General features: G+C 38.8%; 1 protein-coding gene across 1 annotated transcript in view; it reads left to right on the plus strand.

Moving 5' to 3' along the window:
- DAB2IP (DAB2 interacting protein) overlaps nt 1-24735 on the plus strand; it is a 243925-nt gene that overhangs the window by 10649 nt on the left and 208541 nt on the right. The window contains exon 3 of the mRNA XM_074891329.1: nt 3171-3338. The gene's annotated coding sequence lies outside the window, so the exon portion shown is untranslated. The remainder of the gene's footprint in view (nt 1-3170; nt 3339-24735) is intronic.

Here is a 24735-nt window from a genome sequence, read left to right on the forward strand (position 1 = left end):
CTGGCCTGATTTTTGACATATTTTGAAACTTGTTTAGCTGGAAGCATTTTTTAGGATTATTACTATTATTTTACCTAAAGTAACGAGATGCTTTTTTCATTTACATGAGAGAAGTTTGGTATATACATAAAACAGAATAATCTGACTTCAGTGCTATTTTGGCATCTCATTTATTTTTATGTTTTAGTGGAACTAGATGAATTAGGAACAATTATTTGGTGTGTAATATGCAGTGTGGATGTTGTGGCTGTTCTTCTGTGTGTGGTTGTGCAGTTAACTCACATCAGTTTCCATATACTGGGCAGGGCCTGATTTTAGGAAGAAATCTCTAAGGAACACCACAGGCCAGGAGGGAATGGTGCTGTGATTTCAGTAACTGCAAGTGTTTACTGGTAGTCAATGTAGCACTGCAGTTTAAAAAAAACGCAGTTGAAGCATAAAACCATCCCTGACATCTTATGTGCCATTCAGGATCCTGTGACATCTCTGAAACCATCAGCCTTTGTCTTGTCTGGGTTCTAGTCATGAATAGTTGCACTGTGCCTCACTGAATTACCTCGCTGTGTCAAAGGAGTGATCTGCCTGGGCTCTTGGTAGGACTATGACTGTCAGTCACATGCCTGGGACCTTATCACAAGACCTTGAGTTAATCATGAGATATATTAAATGAATATGGCTAATAGGGGCAGTAGAGCCCTCTTAATCCGTTCTGGTCTATCTGTGCCTCATGTCCCTCGGATACAGTGATTTTACCACTTGCTAAGCAGCTGCTGCAATGTACCCCAGTGGTGAATGATTCCACTATAGTTCATATGTTGCATTAAATCTGCAAAATACTGTTGAGTTCTCTGGATGACAGTGTGTTATTACATCATGTTGTATTTTTACTTTAATATGTATATACCTACTGGAATGGTGATGCAATTAGCAGTATGGCATGTGACCAGCTCACTGCTTCTCTCCCAGGCTGGATCTGTGGTGAACACAAAAAACTGCATACTCCTAGCAAAAGTCCTTGAAGTTGCTAATTGTTTGGCCCTTGCTGATAGTCCACCTATTTTTGTTCTGTTTTGATGCCTTGTATCTAGGGAGTGGATGCTGGTAAAAATGTCTCTTCTTATACATCAGCTGAAGATGCATTTCCTTATGAGCCTGCAATCTATTTCCTAAATCACTATTTTTGTTTAATTTGCAAAAGACTTAAGGTCTTGTTCCTTGTGAAGTTGTGAGTAAAGCTCCCTCTGACTTTGGTTAGAATGGAATCAACAGGGACAATGGGTGAAATACCACTGCGTGCCTCTCCTTTCATCTAAAGGACTGTGTCTTAATGGGTTGCAAGCTTTCTCAGCTGAAGTCATCTTGCATTTGGAAGGGATTTATGTTTCTATTTCTTGCTGTATGGATTTCTTCTTGGACTTTTTCATGTAGGTTTAAAATACACAGGAAGTGGCTGAACAGTCTGTCCACAGAGATGCCTGCTACACTGAAGTAATTAAACTTGTGCCAGTGTTTCCACTATAAAATGCATTTCTCCAAGTTTTATTACTCAGCTTCAATAGTTTGTTCTTGTAAACAAGATGTAACTCAGACACAAATTGTTTTGAAACGTGTTTTCAATGTCCATTTGCAAATTTTTGAGCTGTAACACAACCAGGGAGAGACCTGAGCAGTCAGCTGACTTCTGGCTTTCATAAATCACAGAGAAATGTTTTAGTTTTCTTAGTGAAATGGTGCAACTTGTACCTAATGAGCCTCACTGCTAGTGGGGATCTTAGGCTTAATGTTTGTTTCTGCTGTGATTGCAGAGAAACATAAAAATGAGAAGCATTTCACATGGACTTTCAGCCTTTGCACCTCTCCAAGCGATATAGATACTAGGACATAAAGTGCCTTGTGAGATTCTTTCCCTCTAACATCCTCAAAATCAGTGTTCGATACACGTTTTCCAGTTCAGATTTTGCAGCTGATATTTTCTGCTTTGCAGACAGCGTAACATGTATGTCCAATCAAATTTTCAACTACTTTCTTTGAGCAATCTGCAGAAAGTCGAACAGTCCTCACCCAGGACTAAATGTGCCAAATTCCTAGTCAGTCAAGTGCTTACAAGCAACGTGTTCATACTGCTGTGAGAAGCCCTCTCGGCTCTGGGCACTTCAGCAATGAGCTATTTTGCCCAGTTCTCTTTGGCCAGGAGTGAGAGCAGTTCCTGTTTGGCACTGGCTAGACACATCTGTGCTCAGAATTGTAGTGGTAGTCTCCCTGCATCGTTTTTCAAGTACTCTTACCTATGACAAGAAATTACTGTGTACTTTCTCCTTCTTTGCTGAAGAGTTCTCCAACAGTTTGGTTCCTGCCTCTGCACATTCATGCATTCAACTTTTACTGTTACGCGTAGGTTAGAAATTGTATCTAGGCTTAGTTACCTATGGGGTGTGAGACCAGCTGATCAGAAGTTAGACTGATATGATAGATAACATTTCCAGTCCTGCCCACGTGCCATTTACACATGGAGATTTCAGCTTTTCAGTAGTCATTTACATGAAGCATAAAATACAAGCTCTGTGTTTGCATCTGCCACTCAGCAGTTCAGTCTTCAGGTTTTCATTACTCAGATGTAAGACAAGGTATTCACCTACAGCACTGGTAATCTGCTGTTCCCCAGGGCTCTATGACACACTTTCACATGAATTTCCCACATTCTGCTCAACACTAGCTCCTCAGAAACTGACTCTGGCTTTGACTGTAGCAGCAGTAAGTGGATTCCTCCTCTGATGAATGTTCAGTGATCTGTAGATCAAGAATAAAATTGAGGTAAAAGGCAAGTGCAAAACACATTAATGGGAGAAGGAATCAAAGCATGGAGAACTCTAACCTAAGCTTTCAGTGGATGGTAGAAGAGAGGGAGAAGATATTTCAGTCTACTCTATACACACATACATAGCTTTGGTGTAGTTTGCTAATTTGAAGGTTTGTAATCTCTTTTTTGTACTTGTGCTATTTCTACTGTACCCAGTGATTTAAAAAGAAGGAAGTCAGGAACGGCTGTCAATTAGAGCTTGACAAAATGGAAGAATAACTGTTTACGTAAACCAGATCACTGAAAGGATGTAGTTGAAAATATCTGTTAAAAACCAATGACTGTTTTCAGCTGTGTCATTTTGGTGTTTCAGATCCTAGCAACCCATGAGCCAGGTGTACTGGCACAGTCGAGGAGATAGTGACCTGTAGCACGGAGTGGGAAAAAAAGGCCCAGGAATGAAGAACTCTGGAGTAGATGGCACCTTCAGAATTGGTGTGTTACACATTGGCTGTGCTTTGAAAGCTGGCACGGGCCTGCCGTAAGTACTTCTGAATGTCTCAATATTACTATAGAGTAAAATACATTACTTATTCTGATACATAGGAATTATTTCCTTTACCTCCTGTAGAGCATGGTATATTAATTCTCTCTTGATAATATTCTTTCTATTGGGGTATTGCCAACACTACCAGGGAAGAGATATGAGCCACCATCTCTGTTTTACAGTTACTCAGTTTTCCTTTCCTTAAGGGTAAATACCAACTTCATAAGAGGAGAAGAAGAAAGTCTAATACAGGCACTTCAAAGTAGAACTATACAAATAATTGAATATGCATTCAAACTAAAAAATGTTCCAAAAAAGCCAACTTCTGTTTTTTTTCTGAGAAACAAAAAGGTGGATTGAAAGGAACACATATTGGTTGTTTCTGTTGTCTGATACCAAATTGAATGTTTCTTTTGTGTTCTTAATTTCTTCTAAAATATTTAAAAGTGTACTTAAATTTTGTCTAAAAACATTAACTAGTATGGAGAAAATCCAGAATATTTCATCTGGAAATTAAATGATTTTCCACCGTGTTCCAATTCTGTGGCCAGTTTGGTCTTCTAATACATGCTGCCATGACGAAAACCTGTCAGAAAAATTTTGTCCCTTTCACCAATTATATGAGCCATGTTTCTCTGGTTGTCGTTGATAAAATTCTTTCATTAAAACTTGATAAAAAAAGGGGGAGAGACATTCTGCAGTTTACTTGAGGACATATTACTCTACATTTTGTCATATCATTCACTCTGGGAGAATAAGGGGGTAGAGCGCGGGGATGAGGAGTCTTGCCCTTTGATATAAATTATTTTATTACTTCCTTCTCCCAGTTTTATTCTGTGTTCTTTCTCCCTCTAACGTGGCCAGCCTTGGCAATAAGCCTAATGTCAGTTCTTCTCTCATAGCTGGAGATGTCTAATGAGGCAGCGCATCCTAGCAGGAGCTGCTTTCCTCCCCTGTACTCCAGTCAATTTTTTCAACGTTGGCAGAATCCAAAATCTGGACAGGTCCATCTTTTGCTCTTGAGGGACATACTTCTCTGGGGGTTTAATTACCAGTGAAAAGATTTGTTGATAAGGAAAGAGGATCTTGGTTTTTCACCTCAGCTGCTGTTTGTATGGAACTTCAGTCTTTGCAGTCTCATTTCTTCTTGCCTTAGCAGCTGCCTCTGTGCCAGCACTACTCTGCCAGCTGCTTTAGTGCTGTGCTGAAAATTCAGAGGAGGCTCCGTTGCATGCACTGCTCAGAACAATTCTTGCACAAAGTTTTCAAGCAAGGATTCCTTTCATCACCCTATCTCCAGGCCCCTTCTAACGCACCGGGATGTAGGTACGGTCAGAGAGGCCCCCTATTGTCAGCACATGCGTGGCAGATTTTTCATCCTTTTGTTACCTCTGCATCTATGTGTAGCCAAAATGTCTCCAACTGTTACTTAGCTTAAGTGCAAATGACACATTAACTCATTTTCCCCTCACAAACAGAAGCAGAAGACAAACTCTTCACCCGACAGGGCTTCTGTCCTTCTAGGCAGGTGTTGGTAGGCAGGTTCCAACACTCAGCAATCTTAAAGGGCGTTTGCTGTACCGACAGGACAGCTGCTTCCTACCGTACAGATCTGGTCTGTCACTATATGTGTGTTTCCTATGGCCAAAAAGGCAGCATTTCCTTATGCCACTACATACTGTAAGCAGGCGCTTCCTACGTGGTGGCATGTGTCCACCTTGTATGCTGTGTAGCATCTTTGTTTCAGAGTACAGTGCGGTGGGGATCCCTTGTGCTGATGCACTAGTGATCTTGTTCAGTCTCATGTTTTGTCATGAACTTGGAGCGCCACGGGACCTAGCCAAAAGTAATTAACTCTGAAAAACAACAACAAAAATAAACTCTTACAAGACTTTATGACAGTAGAGAAGTTAAAAAGACTTGAAGGAGAAAAAACAATTTCAGTAGGTCGAATGTTAAAGACTATGATGCTAATGATAAATATAGCCCAATTAAACTGAGTTGGACAAACTTTTCCAGCAGGTTGTATCCTGCTTTAATAGTTGGGATTTGCTGTCAGCAAACTCCATCTCCCTGAGATTGATATAAATATAGACAAAAAATGGCAAGCTTGACAAGTAGCATTTCATACCAGGCACGGTCTTGCTCATTGTATTCTCCAGTCACTCATTGTCCTTTAATACCAAATTGTAAACCCAGCTTTTCAGTCAGTTTCAAACCAAATGTTCTGTATTATACTATAACAACTCTTGAGTAAAAAAGATTTTGGTTCTTCTGAGCAAAGAATTTGGCCTATGCATAAAACCCCCACACCTCTGGATTTCACTGTCGATTTTAAATATAATTTGTCATGATGGAGATTTCTTCCAGTTTCTGTTGTTTATGGGTGCCATTATAACTTTTTGGAAATTATAAATTATTTTCTTATTTGCAATTAAAAAACCCTCTAGAAGTAAGATCTATGTCAGTAGGGAGTTTAAACCAGCATTAAAGTTCTAGTGAAATTTAAGTATGTGCTTACAAGAATTTGAGTTTTAAGAAGAGGGGACGTCTCCAGCCATAAGTAGCCATACCTGTTTTAGAACTCTGTAGGGGAAAACTGCCTGGTCTCTGCATTATGGAACACATGGAGAGAAAGTCCTTTGAAGAAATTTAATGAATTCAAAGACCTATGTGAAAATCAGTATTCTAATTATTGTACAAACCAAGAAGAGCTAGTGATCTGTTGAACTTAACCTCTTTTGACTGTGTCTTGGGATCCAGGAACAGTGAAGTAGAGGTGGCTGTATGTCGCTCATGTTTTACACTAACATCTGAAAATGACTTGGTTCATTAAGGAAAAACTTTCAAAGGTAAGCTGAAATTTCCACGCCTCCTGCTGGGTTTAACCACTGTGTGGAGGACTGTGCTGTGTTAATTTCCAAAGTGAATCTTGCAAAGAACAAGAGCTGGAGGAAGTGCTTCACCTCCACAGGGACTGGCGCACCTACTGCTAGAGGTTTTACGAAGGGAAGGTCATTCCCTAGCTGCTCATGGCAGGTTTCTACTAGTCTGAACTCATCAGCTGTCTGTCTTGTGTCTGACAGTGTATTCGGGTGCATTATTAATTGTCAAAAGTAGTCTTAATGCTCTCTAATCGTTAGAGGTGAAAGCAAAGCATATTGCATGTCCCAGGAGGTCACATCGTTATTTTCTCAGGAAGACTTTCTTACTCTCATGCGACCACGCTGGTGTATTTAGTGTATTTCAAACAGTTGTAAAAAAGACTGACTGCTGTGGTGCAGACTGAGCAGGGACAGGGAGGCATTAGAAGCCCCTGTTTTGCATTGTGTTGTCTGAGCAGTTCTGAAGCAGGAATAAGATCTAACGTTGCCTTGCCCTGTGGTTTTATGATGCAAGCCTGGAACTTTTTCTTAATACCTAGTGTCTCTGATGGAAGGAAAAAAAATTTTTTTTAAATAAATTTGTTGCCTTCTATGTGACTGAACAATCCAGTGAAAATGGGTGCTGCTTTCATGTAACTGTGTTTTTCCATTTAAGATTCAACTAAACCAGACTTGGTTATTCCTGTGCAATCAACCCACCTTTCATAATGTTGGAAATAAAAGGGAGAAAGCCCTAGATAGTAGGACACATATGCTGGTCATTTAGGGAGGAAGAAAATTTATCAACTAAGGGAACACAAGATGACCATAATATAACACGTCACATGGTTGAAAGGACAAGCAGATGATATTAGCAGTAGGATATAAGGTCCTTTTCTATGAGAAAGAAAGTAAGTGCCATGAAGATGCACATTATTTGCACTGGAGCTGGATTAGGTGACTAAATTGCCATAGAAGGTTTGACAATGTGAATGCGGCTGAACAGAAGGTCAGGGCATAACCTGGAAACTGCAGAGTAGAGCAAGGTGAGGAAACTGCAAAATCTAGATCTGCCAAGAGGGAACACTTGACATAATTACCATTCCACATGATATTAAATAACTTTAGAGGATGAAGTCTACATTTAATTTACGATTGGGATACAATCTAGAAGGATTTGGATGTCTTCTGCTATTTTATTTGTTCAGATTGCAGAATTTGTAAGTGTGCGCTTAGAGTGGCCTTTGCCCACAGTTGAAATGACTGCTGGGTTGTTAAAAAATAAACTCAAGGACAAGCAGTTGAATCTTGTTAAAAATGTATGCAACAAAGGGGTATAGCTGTACTGGGATAGCATTTTGACTGCATGGCCTTGATACCTTGTTTATGGTGCTGTAAAGCTTCATTGTAAGAAATGACTCAAATGCTCTTTTTATTTCTCAAATTTATTCTTATATACAGGCTTTGAATGTGAACATTTCCTGAGTGGTAAATTCTGTTTTGCTTTTGTATTGTCTATATCTTCTGTATCCATCTCTTGCCATCTCATAAAATGTTCATTATGTTGCACCCAAAGCAACTGGGCTGAACTTCCATTAGATGATTTAAGCTCAACAAAGCACAAGATCCAGTGCACTTGCCTGATCTCATAACTTTAAGCAAACAGTTGTAACCTCTGTGGATCCATAGTGCTCCTCTGACTTTAGGAAGTGCTTTGAGTTTTGTGGATGTAAAACATTATGTAGATGTATTGTTTTATTTATTTTAAAAAAGTAAATATTGATGCTCAGAACTACGCTGGTATTTTAAGAATTAGGCTGTGGTGAATTTAAATTGTAATTTAGCAGTACATATGCCTGAGTTTACAGTTTGTGGTTACTTTGGGATACAGATATAAGAAGAGGCTCTTGAGATAATACCTCCGATGCTGCTGTCGGTGTGTTTCAACCCTGTCTCGTATATTTGTTCGTACTTCTGTTTCATTCTTAGCCTCTCTTCGTCTGTGTTGGGAATTAGGGCAGTGAAGTACATTTCCATGTTTCCTATAGTAATTTGCCTAAAATTTTCAACAACAGATGATGATGTCAACTATATTTGGAATAATGAAATAGAGTGGTATGAAGTTCCTAATATGCTTCCATACTTCTTTTTCTTCTTCTGTAGCAATGGTTGGGTTCTCTTTAGAGTATGCCTTCTCCTTTTTGTGTGTATAGGATCATAAGGATATAGAATATAATACAGGTTGGAGGGGACCTCAAGAGGTCTCTAATCCAACCTCCTGTTGAAACAGGGTCAGCTGTAAGGTCAAATTAGATTGCTCAGGGCTTTATCTTGTCTGGTATTGAAAATCTCCAAGGCTGGAGACTGCACAACCTGTTGTGGGATGGTCAGGGGACACTGCATGGGAAAAACTGAAGATTTAAAAGAGAGAGATTGATTTCTTGCAAACTCTGTTGTGGTCTTTCTGTTACAACGGATTTTCTCAAGTTACCCACAAGAGGGAGTTTAAGCCTTTTCTATAGGGAAACAAAAGGTAGTATTAAAACGAACCATCAAGCATTGGTGCCGAAACTGGTTTCTTCAGATAATCCCAGTTAAAAGGGTTTAATGCATCGATATCCATTACCCAGATCTCAGGCTGAGGGAGTCATAGGTGTTCGCATTATTGCTGCACTTTAATCATGGGGGCTTTCAGGAAAAAGCTGTTTTCTCTGTTGTGTCTCCACGGCTTATATTTAGGTGCTCTGTTGTCACTTAATAGTACTTGTTTTTGGTAAACTGTGCATTAAGGATGGCGAGTCTTCCTGCTGTGCAGGCAAGGAGCCTGTGGAACATGAGTGGGTGCCATTCCTTCATCTCTTAGCTCCAGGTTTGCTGTAACCTTTGGTTTGTGTGATAGATAGGTAACTGCATGCCAGGCATCTGCTACATGTCAGCTCAGCACTTACTTTGTCATATGGCTGGTGAAAGGAGTGTTGACATCCTCATCCTCTCCTCTGAAGAGAAATCATATTAACTCCTTCACTGCTGATCTACCGCTGCAACTGCTCTGCTGTTCCTGTTCCACTGAGGCCACCTTAGTTCTACTTTCTCTTGCAAAGATGCAAATTTATCAAAAATGGTTCCTTTGAGGAGTTGTGTGTCTCCACAGAAAAGCAGTAGGATAGAAGTCTTTTTATTTGTAAGGATTCAATTCAAATTAGTAGTGACTGAGATTTTTTCATAAGGTACCTGTTCAGAAAATCCTGAAATAAATATAAACCTCGTGCCAGTCTTTTGAAAAAGGTGGCCATCTCACGAGTTAAATCATCACGATAAGCACTAATACGCCTCAGCAAATTCATCAGAGAGGCCCCAGCCCAGGTGGAGTCTGGAATTTGTGTATTAGCTTCAGAGTATCGTTTCACTGTGTGAAACAAGGTGGTTACACTGAAGAGCTGTGAAAAGCTCTTTCTTCTGACTGTCCCGGTGAAATCTTTCTTCCCTGACATTTTAACTAGAAATGAAATGAAGAGTTAAAGTGCCTGTAGCCATTCCATAGACTCCCTGTTTCTTCCTGCGTTTTTACATTTTTTGATACACAAATGCAAAATGCTATCAGCTAAATCAGTCTTGATAAATCTCACTGTGTGTAGCTCTGTAGTCATTCTCTTAGGAAAGGCAGTATGAGAGGAAAGGTCTTCTGGCGAGAGTGTTGATCTGCAAATGCTAAGAAGCCTCACCTAACATTGGTCACTTCTGAAGTTTTACGTTGGAGGCAGATGCATACACCATCTGTTGTTCAGGTGTGGTTTTCATCCTCTGACTAGAGGGAGTTAGTCAGAAGGCATAGCTTAGTCACAAGGAAATACAAGGATGAATATCAGATGGGTCTGTGGCCTTGAACTGACAAGCCAAGTAAATGATGCTGATTGATACTGAAAGGCTCCGCTGTAAGGAAGCCAGAAATGGTCTTGCTCTTCACCCTTTAACTGCAACTGTTCCCCAGTTCTGGAGACATCCAGAACTCAACGTGCTTGGGAAGGTGAAAAACGTAAGGGGAGACTTTGAAAGTTACTCTGAGCAATTGATGATAATAGGGATGTTATTCTCCTTGCTAAAATTATTTATACAGAGAACAAGACAGAGCGCACTTGTCTCAGACCAGGCAGCCTCTCTGGTTCTGAGCTGCAAATTGTCAAAAATAAAATAAAAAAATTAAAGGGCTTTGAATTTTAGTGAATTTGAAAAACCTCTCCTCAGGATGAAAGTAAGGAATAAAGGAAGAAGTCTGTCTCTACTGAACTTCTCTGAAGCACTAGATCCAAAAAGAGACTTGCATTAGTAAAAGCTAACTGCTTTTAATCTATTGTAAGACTGCACTGTTATGAAAAACCTTCTGGCTGAATTATACATTCACTTATGTTTAACCAGAAAATCCATTAGAGGCACAGAGGCCACAGAATAGATCTTAATTTCAGATCGGATAAAAGGAAGCCAAGGCTGAAACACCAAGAATATGTGGCAGAAGCTTAAAAAACTAAGTTAAGGGAATCAAATTAAAGAATTCAAAGAAATATGAAATAATTCAAAAGCCATAAGAAGGCGGTCATGAAGACATTATATTTTTTATGCCAGTGAAGAGAGATGACACATACACTGTTCTGCATTCACTATTTTAAGTTATCAAATGTATTCTTTTCAGGTAACAAGTATGATGTTGGGAACACCGCCCAGTGATTAGCTTTGACCTGCAGAAACTTTCCTGATTTCTTTTCCAGAGCGCAAATAGTCCTTTCTCGGACACATGAACCCCTGGGGAACACCTCTTCCTATGGGCCTTTCTCCAGTGCACTCTCTCTGGAACTCCTGCAGCATGAAGGGAGATTTGTGTCCTTAAAACTGTGTAGGCTGCACAGTTTGATACAACTAGTAGCTGTATGCTCAGAAACGTCTCCACGACAAACACATATGTTTTCATATGGAGACAAAGACAATTACTTTCAGCTAAGTGCCCTTCCTGCTTAAACAACTCACTTAGTGTTGATTTAGGGGAATGGTTATTATATATTAAATGCATATTCCTTGAGATCAAAACCATATTCCTCTTGGCTGAAGATGAGTGGGCTTTACTACAGGGTAAATCTCACCGTTGGTACTCCTGTATTTATATGAGGTTCTGCTCTGTGGGAAGCAATTGGGTCCTCCTCTGAAGAAATATGTATTCCATGTGTTTATGCAGGGGATTTGTTGGCATGTTGGAAGGGTATGGCCCACCTGAAACTTTTGCTTCTGTTATATGGTTTCTTTCAACAGCATAATCTTTTATTTTGTCCATCTTCACTTTTTTAATAAAGGCAAATAACTTCCCATATTTATTGGTGATACATATACCCATAAAAATAAATATTCTAAGCAAATTTTAGGAATTCTCAGTTTAAAATACGAGGCATCACTGCCTGTGAGTTTAGAGAAAAGCCAGCACAGATTCTGTGGTAAATCAGTTCATGAGATTTGTCCAAAGCATGCTGTAACCCTGCAGTCAGTGTAACTCAACATCTTTTCTCTTTGTTAAAGAGAATGCTCAAATACATTAGTTAATTCAAGCTGAATAAACTCTGTGGTGTTTTCCTGCCAAATACTATAAAAGGGAATATTGAATTGTTCCTTGGAAAGGTCCCTAGGATCTGTCATGTCTATTCAGTAGTTTTTTACTAAGATGCAGATATGCTCCTGTGTCTTTATGAACCATCAAAATCTGAGGTTTGTTCCATATGACAAAGCAAGAATATGAGCCTGATGCTTCCTCAAATTACAAAACTTCGTTAGAGTGCAATGAATCCAGTGGTGGTGCTTATGAAATGAGAGGTGCTGGAGTTTAGGTTCAGTCAGATGGTGATATATTTCCTGTGTACAGATTTAGTTTTGTGTTGTTTCTCTTTGCATTGCTAGCTTCTCCTTCAGGTTCCTGGTAGGAGCTACTTTGCCAGGAAGGGTGGAATGATGATGAAGGAAACTTTTATTCGATGGTAATGGTGGATGACCCATGATACAATTGTGCTCATTTCTTCATAAGCATACGACATGGAAATGCTCGCCCTCCTTCAGCTGTTGTCTCTGGCAAAAGTAGCATAACATGGGCTGCCAGCTTTTGGAGAAACCTCCTATTGCAGCAGTTCAGAATTCATTACCATTTGAGTTATTAATGATGCTATCACATTAGCTCATTCACATGTCATTGCAAAATTATGCAATGCCCCTACCAGGGAAAGGTGAACCTATGAGAAACTAGGCAGGAGAAAAGAGTCATAGGAAATGCTGAAGGTTTAGAGTGTTGCAACACTAAGTGAAGCAGCACTCCCGTATGCTTCAATACACAGGTCTTGGCATCTGCTATGAAGGTCAGAAAACAGATTACCCAAGCTGTTTTCTCTAGCTAGTTAAAATATGGTGAATGGCTGGAAGATTGGCCAAAGAAACGTTACAGGGCATGCACGAAGGCAAATCTTGGCAGAGGCTGTTACACTGAGGCTGTCAAAACCAATCAAGCAAGAGCAGATTGACACTTCTCTATGCAAAGGGCACCAGAGGAAAAGGAAGTGCGGTGAATACAGGAGGGTGTGCCTGTAACCTCTGCTATACTGTGAAGCCACAAAAGGTGAATATTCACATTTGCCTAACTGATAAGAGACGCTATCATGTAATCTGTGGAACAAATCCATCTTTGCTGGGTGCTCTTCCTTTTGTCCATATTCTGCTCAGCATGAGTAATCAGTCCATCAGAGCACAAAACTTTTCCTCTGAAGCAAAACATCAGAACAATAAACAATAGGTCTTCTTTATATGGTAGTAATGTAGAGGCATTGGCACATATATGGACTCAGAGCTATTCAACTGTTAGAGAGTAGTTACTCTACAATACAGTATATCATTTGTAAGCATAGCTGTAATGAGATTTTACAGATACGATTTCTCCATATTTAATTTATGCTGTGTGTATTCAGATAGTGAAAGATCATCCAGGGAGACCTTTTTGCCATTGGAATAGCAATGCCTTTTCTTTACAGCCTTCTTCCTCTTTGTCCTGTTTTGAAACTTAATGCTATTTTTCTATAACTATGCTATCTTTATATAACCCAGGTAATATTTCACAAGCATTTCAATGGACAATGGTGCTGTCAAGGACTGTGGTGCTGCTTCCCACATTACATTGCTAAGCAACATACAATATAACAGCATGATATCCTCCTGCAGTTGGTAAGAAGTCAAGCTCCAATATTCAGTAAAATTATTCTGATCTACTTTTCCATCACACAAGAATCCACTTGTTTCGGCACATAAAGATTTGTATTAATAGTAACAAACTCATACAAGAGTTAGACATTTATTTTTTTAAATTCCCAAGTGCTAAATACATATACAGTAATATTTTTTTCCTAATTAACCCCAGAGAAGTTGGGCTTTGCCATTTTGCCAGCTGTGTATCTTTCACTGACTCTGACAAGACTTGCTTTTATCAACATGTCAGTTAAGTAAAATGCTTCAACTTTGAGGCAAGTTTGTTTCCTTACATGCTTAAAATTCCACATGTGCTTGAATACCTTACTGAACATGGGTCAGCTTGAGAGCAGAGACGGGATGTCTAATCTGTGTTCAGAAGCAACCCATATATTTTCATAACATCTGCCTGAAATACAAACTATAATATTTGATGAGGTGAAATCTCAGTTATTTAATTTATTCCAAACTCCTTTATTTAGATCCCAGTTAATTATGAATTTGAAAAATCTGATCTGTAATCCAATTTGTAAATTCACATATGACATTTCATGGAGACCACTTTTGCCAGCTGATCTCATCTCTATAGAAACAGATGCATATTCAGTTCAAATTTTGTTTATATAAATATTTTAAGTAATTCAATAGGATCCTCACTCGAAATGTTAGCCTCCTTTGTAAAGGATAACGTCTCTCTAAAATATTTCAGTAGATCATGAGAGGAGAATTCTGGCTCTTGCAGATGTAATAAAACCTTTCTTGTTAGTTGTTTTTCACTGGCTTTTAAAAGCCATTAATACCAGTCCCACTTATTGTGCCTGAGTATGCAAAACCTTCACATTGTTGCTGTCAAGAACTGTTCCAGCATTTTACTATTAGCATTAGCCACTCTGATAGGGATCAAAGGAGACTTTGTATTATTAATCTTGTATCTTAAAGAGTTGGAGCATGAGGTTAAAATCAGTGTTACTTTCAGTAATGAAATCACAAAGTATGTAATGTTGAGCGAGTCAGCAAAACCAGCAATGTGAAACAGTAATTATTTAGGGTGCTTCAAGGAGTTACTGCTAAGAATGGCTGGGCTGATCTGGTGGAGGTGAGGGATTCTGGCCCACCGAGAAGCACAGAGGTGGTCTCCCCTGACTGGGTGTGGAACCCGTGGTTTTGAATGCTGCTCCTCTGATAGCAGAATGGTGTCAGGACCTCCTCTTTCTTTTACATGGCTGCTTGGGAGTGAGAGAAGGCCTAAATCTGGATATCTCTCTTCTTCCCCATAGATCTCTATTTCCACGTCTTAATCTTAAAAAGAGAGATAACAATTTTGGAAGATCTATACCTCTGGAAGGGTAGTTAGCTCTCTAGGTGGCATACAAAAAAAAAATACGGGCTTTGAGGATAATAATAGTGTGTATGGGGGTGAGAAAGAGCAGCTCAGTGTGTGAGAAATGGTCTTCATTTGAACAAGAGCAGAGTAAACAGATTGGCTGATACTGCTGAATACCATGCAATTTCCTTTTAAATTAGCAGATGGGGAGGGAAAGGAATATAAAAGGAAGTGAGAGAAAAAAAGAAGCTAATGATGAATGTTGAACGGGAACAGAATGTTGCCAAGACATCACACGAGAATGAAGAATTGATGAAGAAAGGGAAATTAAATTGTTGCTTCATATGGGAGCTCAAAGAGCTTTGAACCCCTGGCTCCAGTGTCTAAGGTGCACTTTATATAATCCTGTGAGAGACTTGTTTTACTGACATGCCCATTGTGGCTAGAGAATCCGACATGGGGAGGATTTTGTTTGATGATGATAGAGACCCACAGCAGAAGAGAAGCCTGACAGAGGATATCATAGCCTGTGCAGACTGAAGGGCATTTCCTAGAATCAGGCAAAGCTAGTTTCATCTGATACTAAAATTATTCTATCAAGTGATGGGAACTGATTACAGATATTTGTTATATCTCCTAGTCAGAATAAAAAGGCAAACCAGGACACTGCTAAATCAGATAAAAGTAGGCTGCCAAAAAGGAGGCAAAAAAAGTACTTTAAATTTTTTTCAACCATTCTAATAATTTCAGTTACTCTAACAAAGCTAGAAGAGAAGACCGGAGAGTCTGAAGATGATAATATTGCACAGGGAGAAGAATACACATCTGTCTGCAGAAGATGCTGAACAGTCAGTAGGATCAGCAACTGAATCTTAACGCAGTTATATACTGCAGTTAAGTCAGACTTGATAATTCCAGTTAGCTACCCCCCAGTTACAGCGCATGCAGTATTCACAGGGCCACGTGTTCATGGAAGTAGAACAGGAAAGCTGATTGGAAGGGGTTTGTTTCTGAATATGCTTGAAAACGTGCACAGATATAATAGGTATTTTCTTAAAGCTAAGCCACCTGGAGCAGTGTTTCCTAACCTGTGTGGTCTGCAGACCGTTCATGGTGTGTAAACTAGCAGAAGATGGTGTGGGAAATAGTAACAAAAGCCAAAGTTACAGAAAAAGCGACATGCACCTTCTCCTGCATGCAAGTTTGGAAACAAACAAATGAGAGGGAAAATAAAACAATAAATAAACATTGAAAGTTTAGATGAAGTTTTTCTTGTTTGTAAATGAAAACCAATTTGGTTAGACTACATAATATAGCCCATAGTTTTTTCTGGAAAGGTTACACATTCCTTAAATTTCAAATTGTGAAACAGTGACCTGGGGATTGCTTCTGTGACTAAACCCTGAAGCTATTCTTTTTGGCAGAAATGTCAGAAATCTGTGTTTTCAGTAAGATAGGTACATCTGTGTGTATAAACATATATACGCGTATGGCCATTACACATGGCCAGCTCTCCCCGGTGGGCAGGTGAAGCTTGCTTCCAGCAGAGCAGAAACGCAGGCACAGATAGACCAGGGTGCAGAGCAGCAAAAGTGGGGCTCTGTGTCAGCTCCACCCCATGCATCGTGGGTGCTCTGGGTGATAGGGGGCTGTGCCTGTCACACTTGTGTAGGCTGCTCCTCCCCAGCTGCTTTACAGCTACGTGTGGCCTTATAACCCACGTACTGGCCTTTACATAGGTCTGAGTTACCTGTTTACATGTTCACAGGAGGTCCTTTGTAGAGGGGAATTTGACATAAAGTTACAGAAAAATAAATGGGGAAAATTAACTGGAATCAATTGAATGGAAATATTTTTATTTTTTTGTTTTAAGAAAATGAGGCAATTTTGAAAATAAAAACCCAGATGGGGATGATACACTCTATTATCACTGAAACAAAATGAAATTGTCAAAACAATAAGAGAAGCTTCTGCAGTTCACCAGGAACCATATGGGAAAAAACCAAAGAGAAACCACAGATAAGCAAATTGTTAAATAAAGGTGAATACAACTTAAAGCTAATGAGAAAAAATAAATTTCAAATGAGCAACAAGCAAAGCAAGAGTTACTAGACAAGTGTTACATTTGAAAGGATTGTTCACTCTAATCTGTAAGTTAGGTTGGAATGGCTAAAATCCATATAGCTTCATTAAGAAATTTCTGCTTTTACTACATCATGTTATAAACCATTGGTCTAAACGATAGTTGTGTTTGTTAAGAAGGTAGGCACTCCTTTGCAGTCACCTGTTAGCAGTTTTACAGAGCAAAATAGCTAGAAGGTTGGGGGACAGGAGGTAGCAGAGAGAGACAGAAAGAATATAAATGGCTAGAAAAGATTATGGCTCGCAAGAGAGAATCTTTAGATGCAGAGACCTGATAATCTTGAGCAAGACAAACTGTTTATATTTGCAAAGGAAAATATCCCAAGGGAAGAGAAAGTTAAAAATGAGGAATTGGGGCAGGAAATGGGCAGAGCTCCTCAAAAGGAGACGTTCTTTCTCATTATCCTATTTTTACGCCATTGAAGAAGTGTCAGATCTCAACCTTCTGTCTGAGCATTAGCAGCTCCTGCATACCCTGTGCGGCTGCCCATGCTGGGAGGTTTTTTAAATTGGGGCTGCTGGGGAATGGGGAAGACAGGTGAGGAATTAGACTTGATTAAGACTGAAATCCTTGAAATATTAGGGGACCTGGTCTAATGTGGAAAAGAATCCTAGAAACTGGAAACAAAGTCAGACAGGAAAAGTGGTTACAAGAACAAAGACACTAAGTCAGGAAGAACAGAGGTGAAGTTTTGGAAAGAGGCAGTTGTTCAGCTCATGGGAGATGACAATGGAAAGATAAATGGAGGGATAAACACCGAAGTGCAGAGGACAGATTGGCTCATTTGATTTGGCTGTGGACAGGTTTAGGAAACCTTGGGAAAAGGCAAAATGAAAGAGCATAATGCACAGCTGACTTCTGAGTTCTTCACCGTACCTGGATGATGAATGGCAGAAGTTCTATTCATTGTTAACAATTCAGCATGCTTTTTTTTGGTTAGATTTGGTTATTATAGGAACTTCATTTCACGGTATCCCTAAATTAGAGGATAAAGGCCCAAAGGGCTTCATGTCTGATTTAAGTCAAGAGCTACTAAAGGACTGAATGCATTTATCCCATTTAATTATTTCTATCAAGTGTATGTGTTAATTGTTAGGCAAATGTAAAATAAAAATTTCACAAATAAAATTATGCCCTGATTCCCTAAAGAGAAGATGGAAGTTTTATTCCTGGCTTAGGCATGGAGTTATTCATTTGCCAGTTGAGCACAGGCAGTGACACTTGGTTTAGCAAAATGGTATTTACATCTCCAGGAAAAAGAGATAACACTTAACTTAATCAGAGGAGCATCAAGATTATGTCCTAGGTAACCCAAACGTATATTATTTTGTGGAGAAGGAGGAAAGGGAAAAAGGATTAGGGAAAAAGGAAAAAGAAAATAAGTCTGTGAAAAGATGAAGAAGTAGGATACACCTCACTGGAGCTTCTCGAGGAGGTAAGCTATAGAAGAAGTTAGTTATAAAAGCCAGCATGCTCCACCAGGAAAGGGTTTCTGTAATGAGTGGAACTTGTACACAGAAAGACAGAATGCCCCTATGTGAGTAAACCAACTGTGTCAGTCATCCACATAGAGAGAGGAACTTTTATATTTAACTTTGGTTTAAGTAGATGAAAACGTTTTTCTTTTATTTCTTGTCTTTATAGCTGTGTTGCCTAAAATGCTGTAAATAAATGTTAATTCTATTTTACCTTAATCTGTGCTGAGTTAAGAAATATTGCAGGGTAAATGGAAGAAGCGTCCCTCACCTGAGGGCAAATCTGTGGTGTATCTATAAACCAAGATGGCGTGATTCCTAAATAGCTGTTCTAGATTCCCAACGTATTCTGTAGAAAAAAGAAAACCCTCACAGTAGCAGCATGTACTGATTGGGGAAATATGATAGAGGTCAGGAAAGGAAATGCGTGATAGATGATTGATTATTCACGATTTTTTATTCATGAGGGTAATGAATAGCAGGTTTGAACCTTGCAGTCTCTTGTCACTTGCCAAGATGAGTATTTATTTTCTGTCTTTTCACCTTACCCTTCTTCCTGTTGATTTCAGTAAACATTTCTCATTTTCTAGCCAAGTCTGAAATTAGATTTGCTGTATATACTTTATACCCACACCAGTATCTCCACAATTCTGTGGAAACCTTAGGTTAAAAAGTGGTTTATCTATGTCAGATAGTTAGATCTATTTCTGAAGCCTTAGCTCAGGCAAAACTAATTCAGTAGAAACAGAGACTGTATTCTCATACTTTTATTCTGCCCAAAGCAAGAAAGAGTATTGAAAAAGTGAATGTGAAATCAGAAGATACTGGACAACAAAAAGGAAGAATGATAGTAATATTCCAAAAAGAGACATTATAAGCCTTTTTTATTGGAACCAGATTAGAAACATGAGGAAAAAATAAGACATCATTTATCTTGTGTTTCACTTTTCGAGTGACAGCAGCAAACAAAAGTTAGTTCAAAATATTTGCTTTTTGCTGTGTGAATTTCACATAAAGCAAGAGACCATATGGAGTAATTTAGCCTAAAAAAGCTATTAAAATGAAGAGACTGCTTGATCTGGAAGGACAACAATTGGCTGAATCTCTAAACAAAAAAGGAGAGGGAGGAAAAGACAAGAAACAATAAATGAAGGAAAGAAAAGAAGAACGAGCAGGCTCAGAGCAAGCATACTGACAGCATTTAAGGATTCAGGATATGTGTCTTTCTCAATGCAATAGCTTTGTTCGTGTGCCTAAACATTGTCTGGAATTTTTTCTTCTTTCTAAGTTGCATGTATGAGAACTTGCAAATGGAAAGCAATACATATTTTGATACCGTATTTCTATGCTGTAACTATGGATGTATGGGAATAATCTACTGATTTGTGGAAACCAAGATTTCAGAGGAGGAGATCCAGATGTCAGTTTTCTCTCCTGTTCATACTCAGTGTGACAGTAGCTTTAATCTGGACAGGTCCGTTTCCATACAAAATGCAAGGCCTTAATCATGTCACTTACCTTGCTTCCATCTATTTTGGAATCACATAAATTAAATTATACATCTGAACCTTGTATTTGTTTTTTGTAACCCTTCTTATTTTTGTAGAATTTTATGAATGTAGAATTTACTAAAAGCTCTAGGTGCGTGATCCAGGCTGGAGAAACAAATAACAGTTAGTCTTGGTCCCATCGTGTCCAATCAGCAATGTGCAGAAATAGCAGTATAACCCATATCTGGAAGAGGGAAGAAAAAATGATTTTCAATATACAAAAAGAGATTTATAAATGCTCCACCAGGGCTATTTTTCCAGCAGATGTTGTTAAGGATATATTAGTTTATTTGGATAGTATGTTATTTTAGCCTGAACCTTCACAGAAATGTCAGATGGAACTTCATGTTTCAAGAAACTGCACTTAATTTTCCCCATTTTGCTGTTCAGTAAGCTATCCTTCGGAAGTTATATTCATTATGAATTTAGCTTAATGCAAGAAGATGTGTAACTTTTCAACATCTAGTCTACTCTTGTAAGATTATTAATGCAATGTTTGGATACCCTCAGGATCCTGGTTAAGTATCCAAATGCTTTTATGAGTATTTCTCTGAACTGCTCTTTCCACTGGTACTTTTTGTCCAAGTTTTTATTTAATGATACATCATTATGCCAGTTGCTATTGCATTGCATTTACATAACATGATATCAAAGAACAACCCATTCTTTAAGGCTGCCTATTGATTAAAGAAATACACATTGATTACTTGTGCATCCTGAATGTGAAGAAAGCTGGTGCAGAGTTTTTTCAAAAGAGCTGAGAAAACAGCAAATGCTTCTTGTTCCTGTTTCTAGGAGACAACTGCAGAAACATAGTTAGGAATCTGTAAAGTCAGCTAGGATGGAATCTCAACAGACAGCTCAGTAAATTGTGCACAGGACTCTGCGTGTTGCAGACCTTTTGTTATTTTTGTCCAGGAGTCAGTTCAGTTTTATTTTCCTCCATTAAACTGCCAGTAGGATTTTACTAAGGAAGTTCAAAGACACTTTCCTCAGTCTGAAGTGTACAGTAGGAAGAGGTAATGTTATATTCTAGCTACCCTGGAAGAATGTCCTGATATTATTATTAATTTTGGGGGTCTTAAAAATATTGACTACATTAAATTGATTGTTGGCATTTTTCATAGTAGAATATTTAATGTGTACTCCTGTCATAGTCATAGCTGTGTTTTCTAATCATGATTACTGTAGAACCTGTAACTGAAGCATTTTGTTTGGTTTATTCTTTAGAATTTTGTTTGTTAATGATTACAAGATTTAGTAGTTTGTGTCAGAGATTTGAATAGAGATATAAGGCTCCGTCTTTTCAGAAACTGAAGAAGTGGTCTGTTTTAAAGTTTCTGCAGTCAAAGATGGTTCAGTAAGTTACATGTTTTGGGCATGTATCAGATCCTGAACTGCACTTACACCAGGGAACATTCTTCTAAACTAAAACTCCTAATGGTTCAAAAACCAGAGAGCACTGAAGGGAAAGATGTGGCAGACGCTGATTCTTGCACTGATATCTTAGGGAATGTCTTTCATATAGACTCCTTCTCCAACAGAGGTCTTCCAGCTTTTCTCACTCCATTTAATTCTTACACCTTTTTTTTTTTTTTTTTTTTTTCCCCTCTATGGTAGAGCTCTGCTGAGTTCTGGATGAAAAGCTGCCACCTCAGAAGTGTGATTAGAGCATCACCTTCTTCAGAAAATTAAGATAAAGGCCTGCTGATTTAAGAGTATAGATTTCCATCTTCCCAAATACAGGATCCTTAGAGGATGTCTGTCCTATTGCTGCAGGTTATATGATGTATATTCTGAAAGGGGACGCAGCTGAGAATAGAGGCTTCCACACAGCACTGGGCAGCCCAGCAGGCAGATCACCCATTTGAAAGTTCTTGAGCAATAAGCTTTAAATAGCTTATAGTCTTCTCTTAACCAGCCTTGTGCTTGCTAGCAGGAGCATTTGCACCAATAGAATCTTAGTAACTGGGGCTGCTCTGCAACTGGGGGGCTTCCTGAAGATCCCAGTTATATTTGAATTTATTAAATTAAATGGTTAAATTTCTATCGATTTCTGCCGAGGTTGGGACATTCTTCCTACCAATATGAAGTAACCAAGGATGTGTTATTTTTCAGTTTGTGCTTGTGTCATATTCAAGCACATTTATGATAGATGTAGTTCAGTTCAAGCAGAAAACCAGCACAATAGGGCTTTGGCATGAACTTTTGGAGTAGGACGATCCCTGTGCTTGCTGTCCAGGGCAAGATAAGCTGCATTTCAATGGGAACAGACCCAGCCATGAGCAGTGACTTTGAAAACTTGCCAGGTAAAGCCAAAGAAACTGAAGCTGGTTACTTGGTATGAATTGTTATTCAGCCCTCACAAAAGAGGAGGCTTTGACAACACCCCCAGTAACCTTGGCAAACTGTTTTGTTAAGCAGGTCTGTGCTTCACTGGCTTTTCAACTTGCAGGCATTCATTGCTCCCTCCTACGTATGAATTTATGTTTCAAAGAAGGACTGTGTGGTGGCGGGCAGCTGTGGCATCATGCTGATCTTTTACACTGGCTAACAACGACTGCGTCAAACAGCGGGCAAAATAATATACCACTCTTCCGTTTCTCAAGGGGAAAAGCAACTGAACTTCTTCTCACTCATTTCTGTAGATATGCAGCCTAAAATGTTTTCTCCTTATTTTAAATAATGGAGACCTTTCCATCTCCAACTTGGTCTTCTCACATAGTGTGACACTGCTGAGGTGGCATGCTGAGAATGGATCCCCAGGAATCATTTTTGCAAGGATATTAGCAACTAAAATGTAATTGCTTAATTTTTTTACCTGCTTATACTGGAAAATGCTCATTTTAGGGCTGTTAGAGCTTTAACTATTTAAAGCTCTTCAAGTTTTTGTAACTTTCAAACTAAGTCACATTCCTGATTGCAAAGAAGGTGTCCTGCAGCTCTATGCTTCTGTGTCTCTTGTTACAATATGGAAATGGTAGTGTTTATTTGGTGTGAGTAAGGCCTAATTGATGCTTGTGATGTACTTTGGTGACATTCTTAGGCTGTAAGAGATAGGCATTATGATAGCAAAATGATGTGTTACCAGGAACAACATAAAAATTATACCAACACTTCCTTCTGGATGAATGGAACATTATTTTGAAGAATGGAATATTGTTTTCAAAACATTTGTTCAACTGTGCTTGTTTATACATACAAGTATTTCTACTTTTCCTATAGATCCTTAAACACCTGGTAGAAAAGAAAGTAGTCTTTTCATAGTCCCTGTTGACTGTAATGCCACTATACATAAAGTAGCAAAACCTGGTCCAAACAGACCTATGAAGCAAATCCTCACCTGGAAATAAATCCAAGACCAGTTATATCACCACATGCATATTACTTCAAACTTAGACTATATTGCTTAATCTGAAACTATTAAATTACTTTATGATAAAGAATAACAAACGGGTTCAGTGCAGATCTGTGTAGCTGATAAAGGAGAGGTGAGGTGATTTGCCCAAAGTTTTACAGCAAGCTAAAAGCAAGTGCCATCTTTCTTGTTTACAATTTCATGTTACAGTGTGAAATAAAGGCCAGCGTGAGCTATGATTCCCATCTTTTATGAAAAGAAATAGGAGTTAAGAAGTCATAGCTACAATTCCTCCAAAGTAGAGTCTTACATACGGAGCACAACTGCAGTCTGGTATATAAATGATGTTGAAATGAACATCATGCAGACATTAGGCAATTAGACATAACTTTATTTTTTGTCTCAAAACTAGCCATCTAGGGGAATGCGGAGATGCTCTGATTAGAAAGAAACTGAGTACGTTTAATTTCCACTTCCTTCCAACCATTTCAAAATTCCTTCCTTGAAGAGTAAGCTTTCCAAAACTCTAAATTTTGTGTTCTACTTAACCTCATAGGTATTCCAGAGAATATGCTAGCTAGACTTCTCTTTCCACACTCATTAGTTCAGTGTGCTTGGCTCATTTCCTAGGATTTGGTCTAGCATAGCCTCTGACCATTTCAGGCCATTTGTCTGAAAATCATTTCCCTCTTCACTTCTGCAATTTTCCATTCAGTGCCTGAGCAATTAAAATCCCTAGTGATCAAATCCCTGGTCTTCCAACTGTCCCTTTCTTTTCAAAATCATTGCATGAGCTACTTTTCCTAACTGCATGAGCTGTGCTCAAACAAAGAAGGTATGACAATTGCTCAATTGTTAGAAGTTGTGAATACTGTCTTAGCCAAAATATTGACATCATTCTGACTTGCACATTAAGGATTAATTTTTACTAGGGCTGTAACTACAGATGAGCAAATCATTTGGATGACATTAAAATCCAATCAGTTGTCATATAAAGTCATTGAGGTCCAAATAACTACTATTTTTTCACTTTCCTATCTTGATTTCTTGATCTTGGCTATTCTGTAGCATTCCGGGATTATTCCTGACTCTCCACAAGGAAGGATTTCACAGGTGTTTATTCTTTTCTGGCACTAAATTGTCTATGGAAGGTATGTGTATGCAGCATCTGTTTCATGGAAGAATACAAACAGTTTTTCTTTATGTATTTTGTCTTGATTCAGATGTTCATTACAGAACTATATATTCCTTTACATTGACAATCGTGATTCTGCAGGCATTTCTAGTCCTCTGTGATGGAGGTAGGCTGTGTTACTGACTCACTCTGTGTGTGCATGTTTGTGTATCTCCACATCCTGGGATACAGAATAGACAGCTGGTATCTGTTCAGGACTCCTCACCCCCAAAACTTCTCTAAATC

Source organism: Strix uralensis, chromosome 21 (assembly GCF_047716275.1).
Source record: "Strix uralensis isolate ZFMK-TIS-50842 chromosome 21, bStrUra1, whole genome shotgun sequence".
Lineage (NCBI taxonomy): Eukaryota > Metazoa > Chordata > Aves > Strigiformes > Strigidae > Strix > Strix uralensis.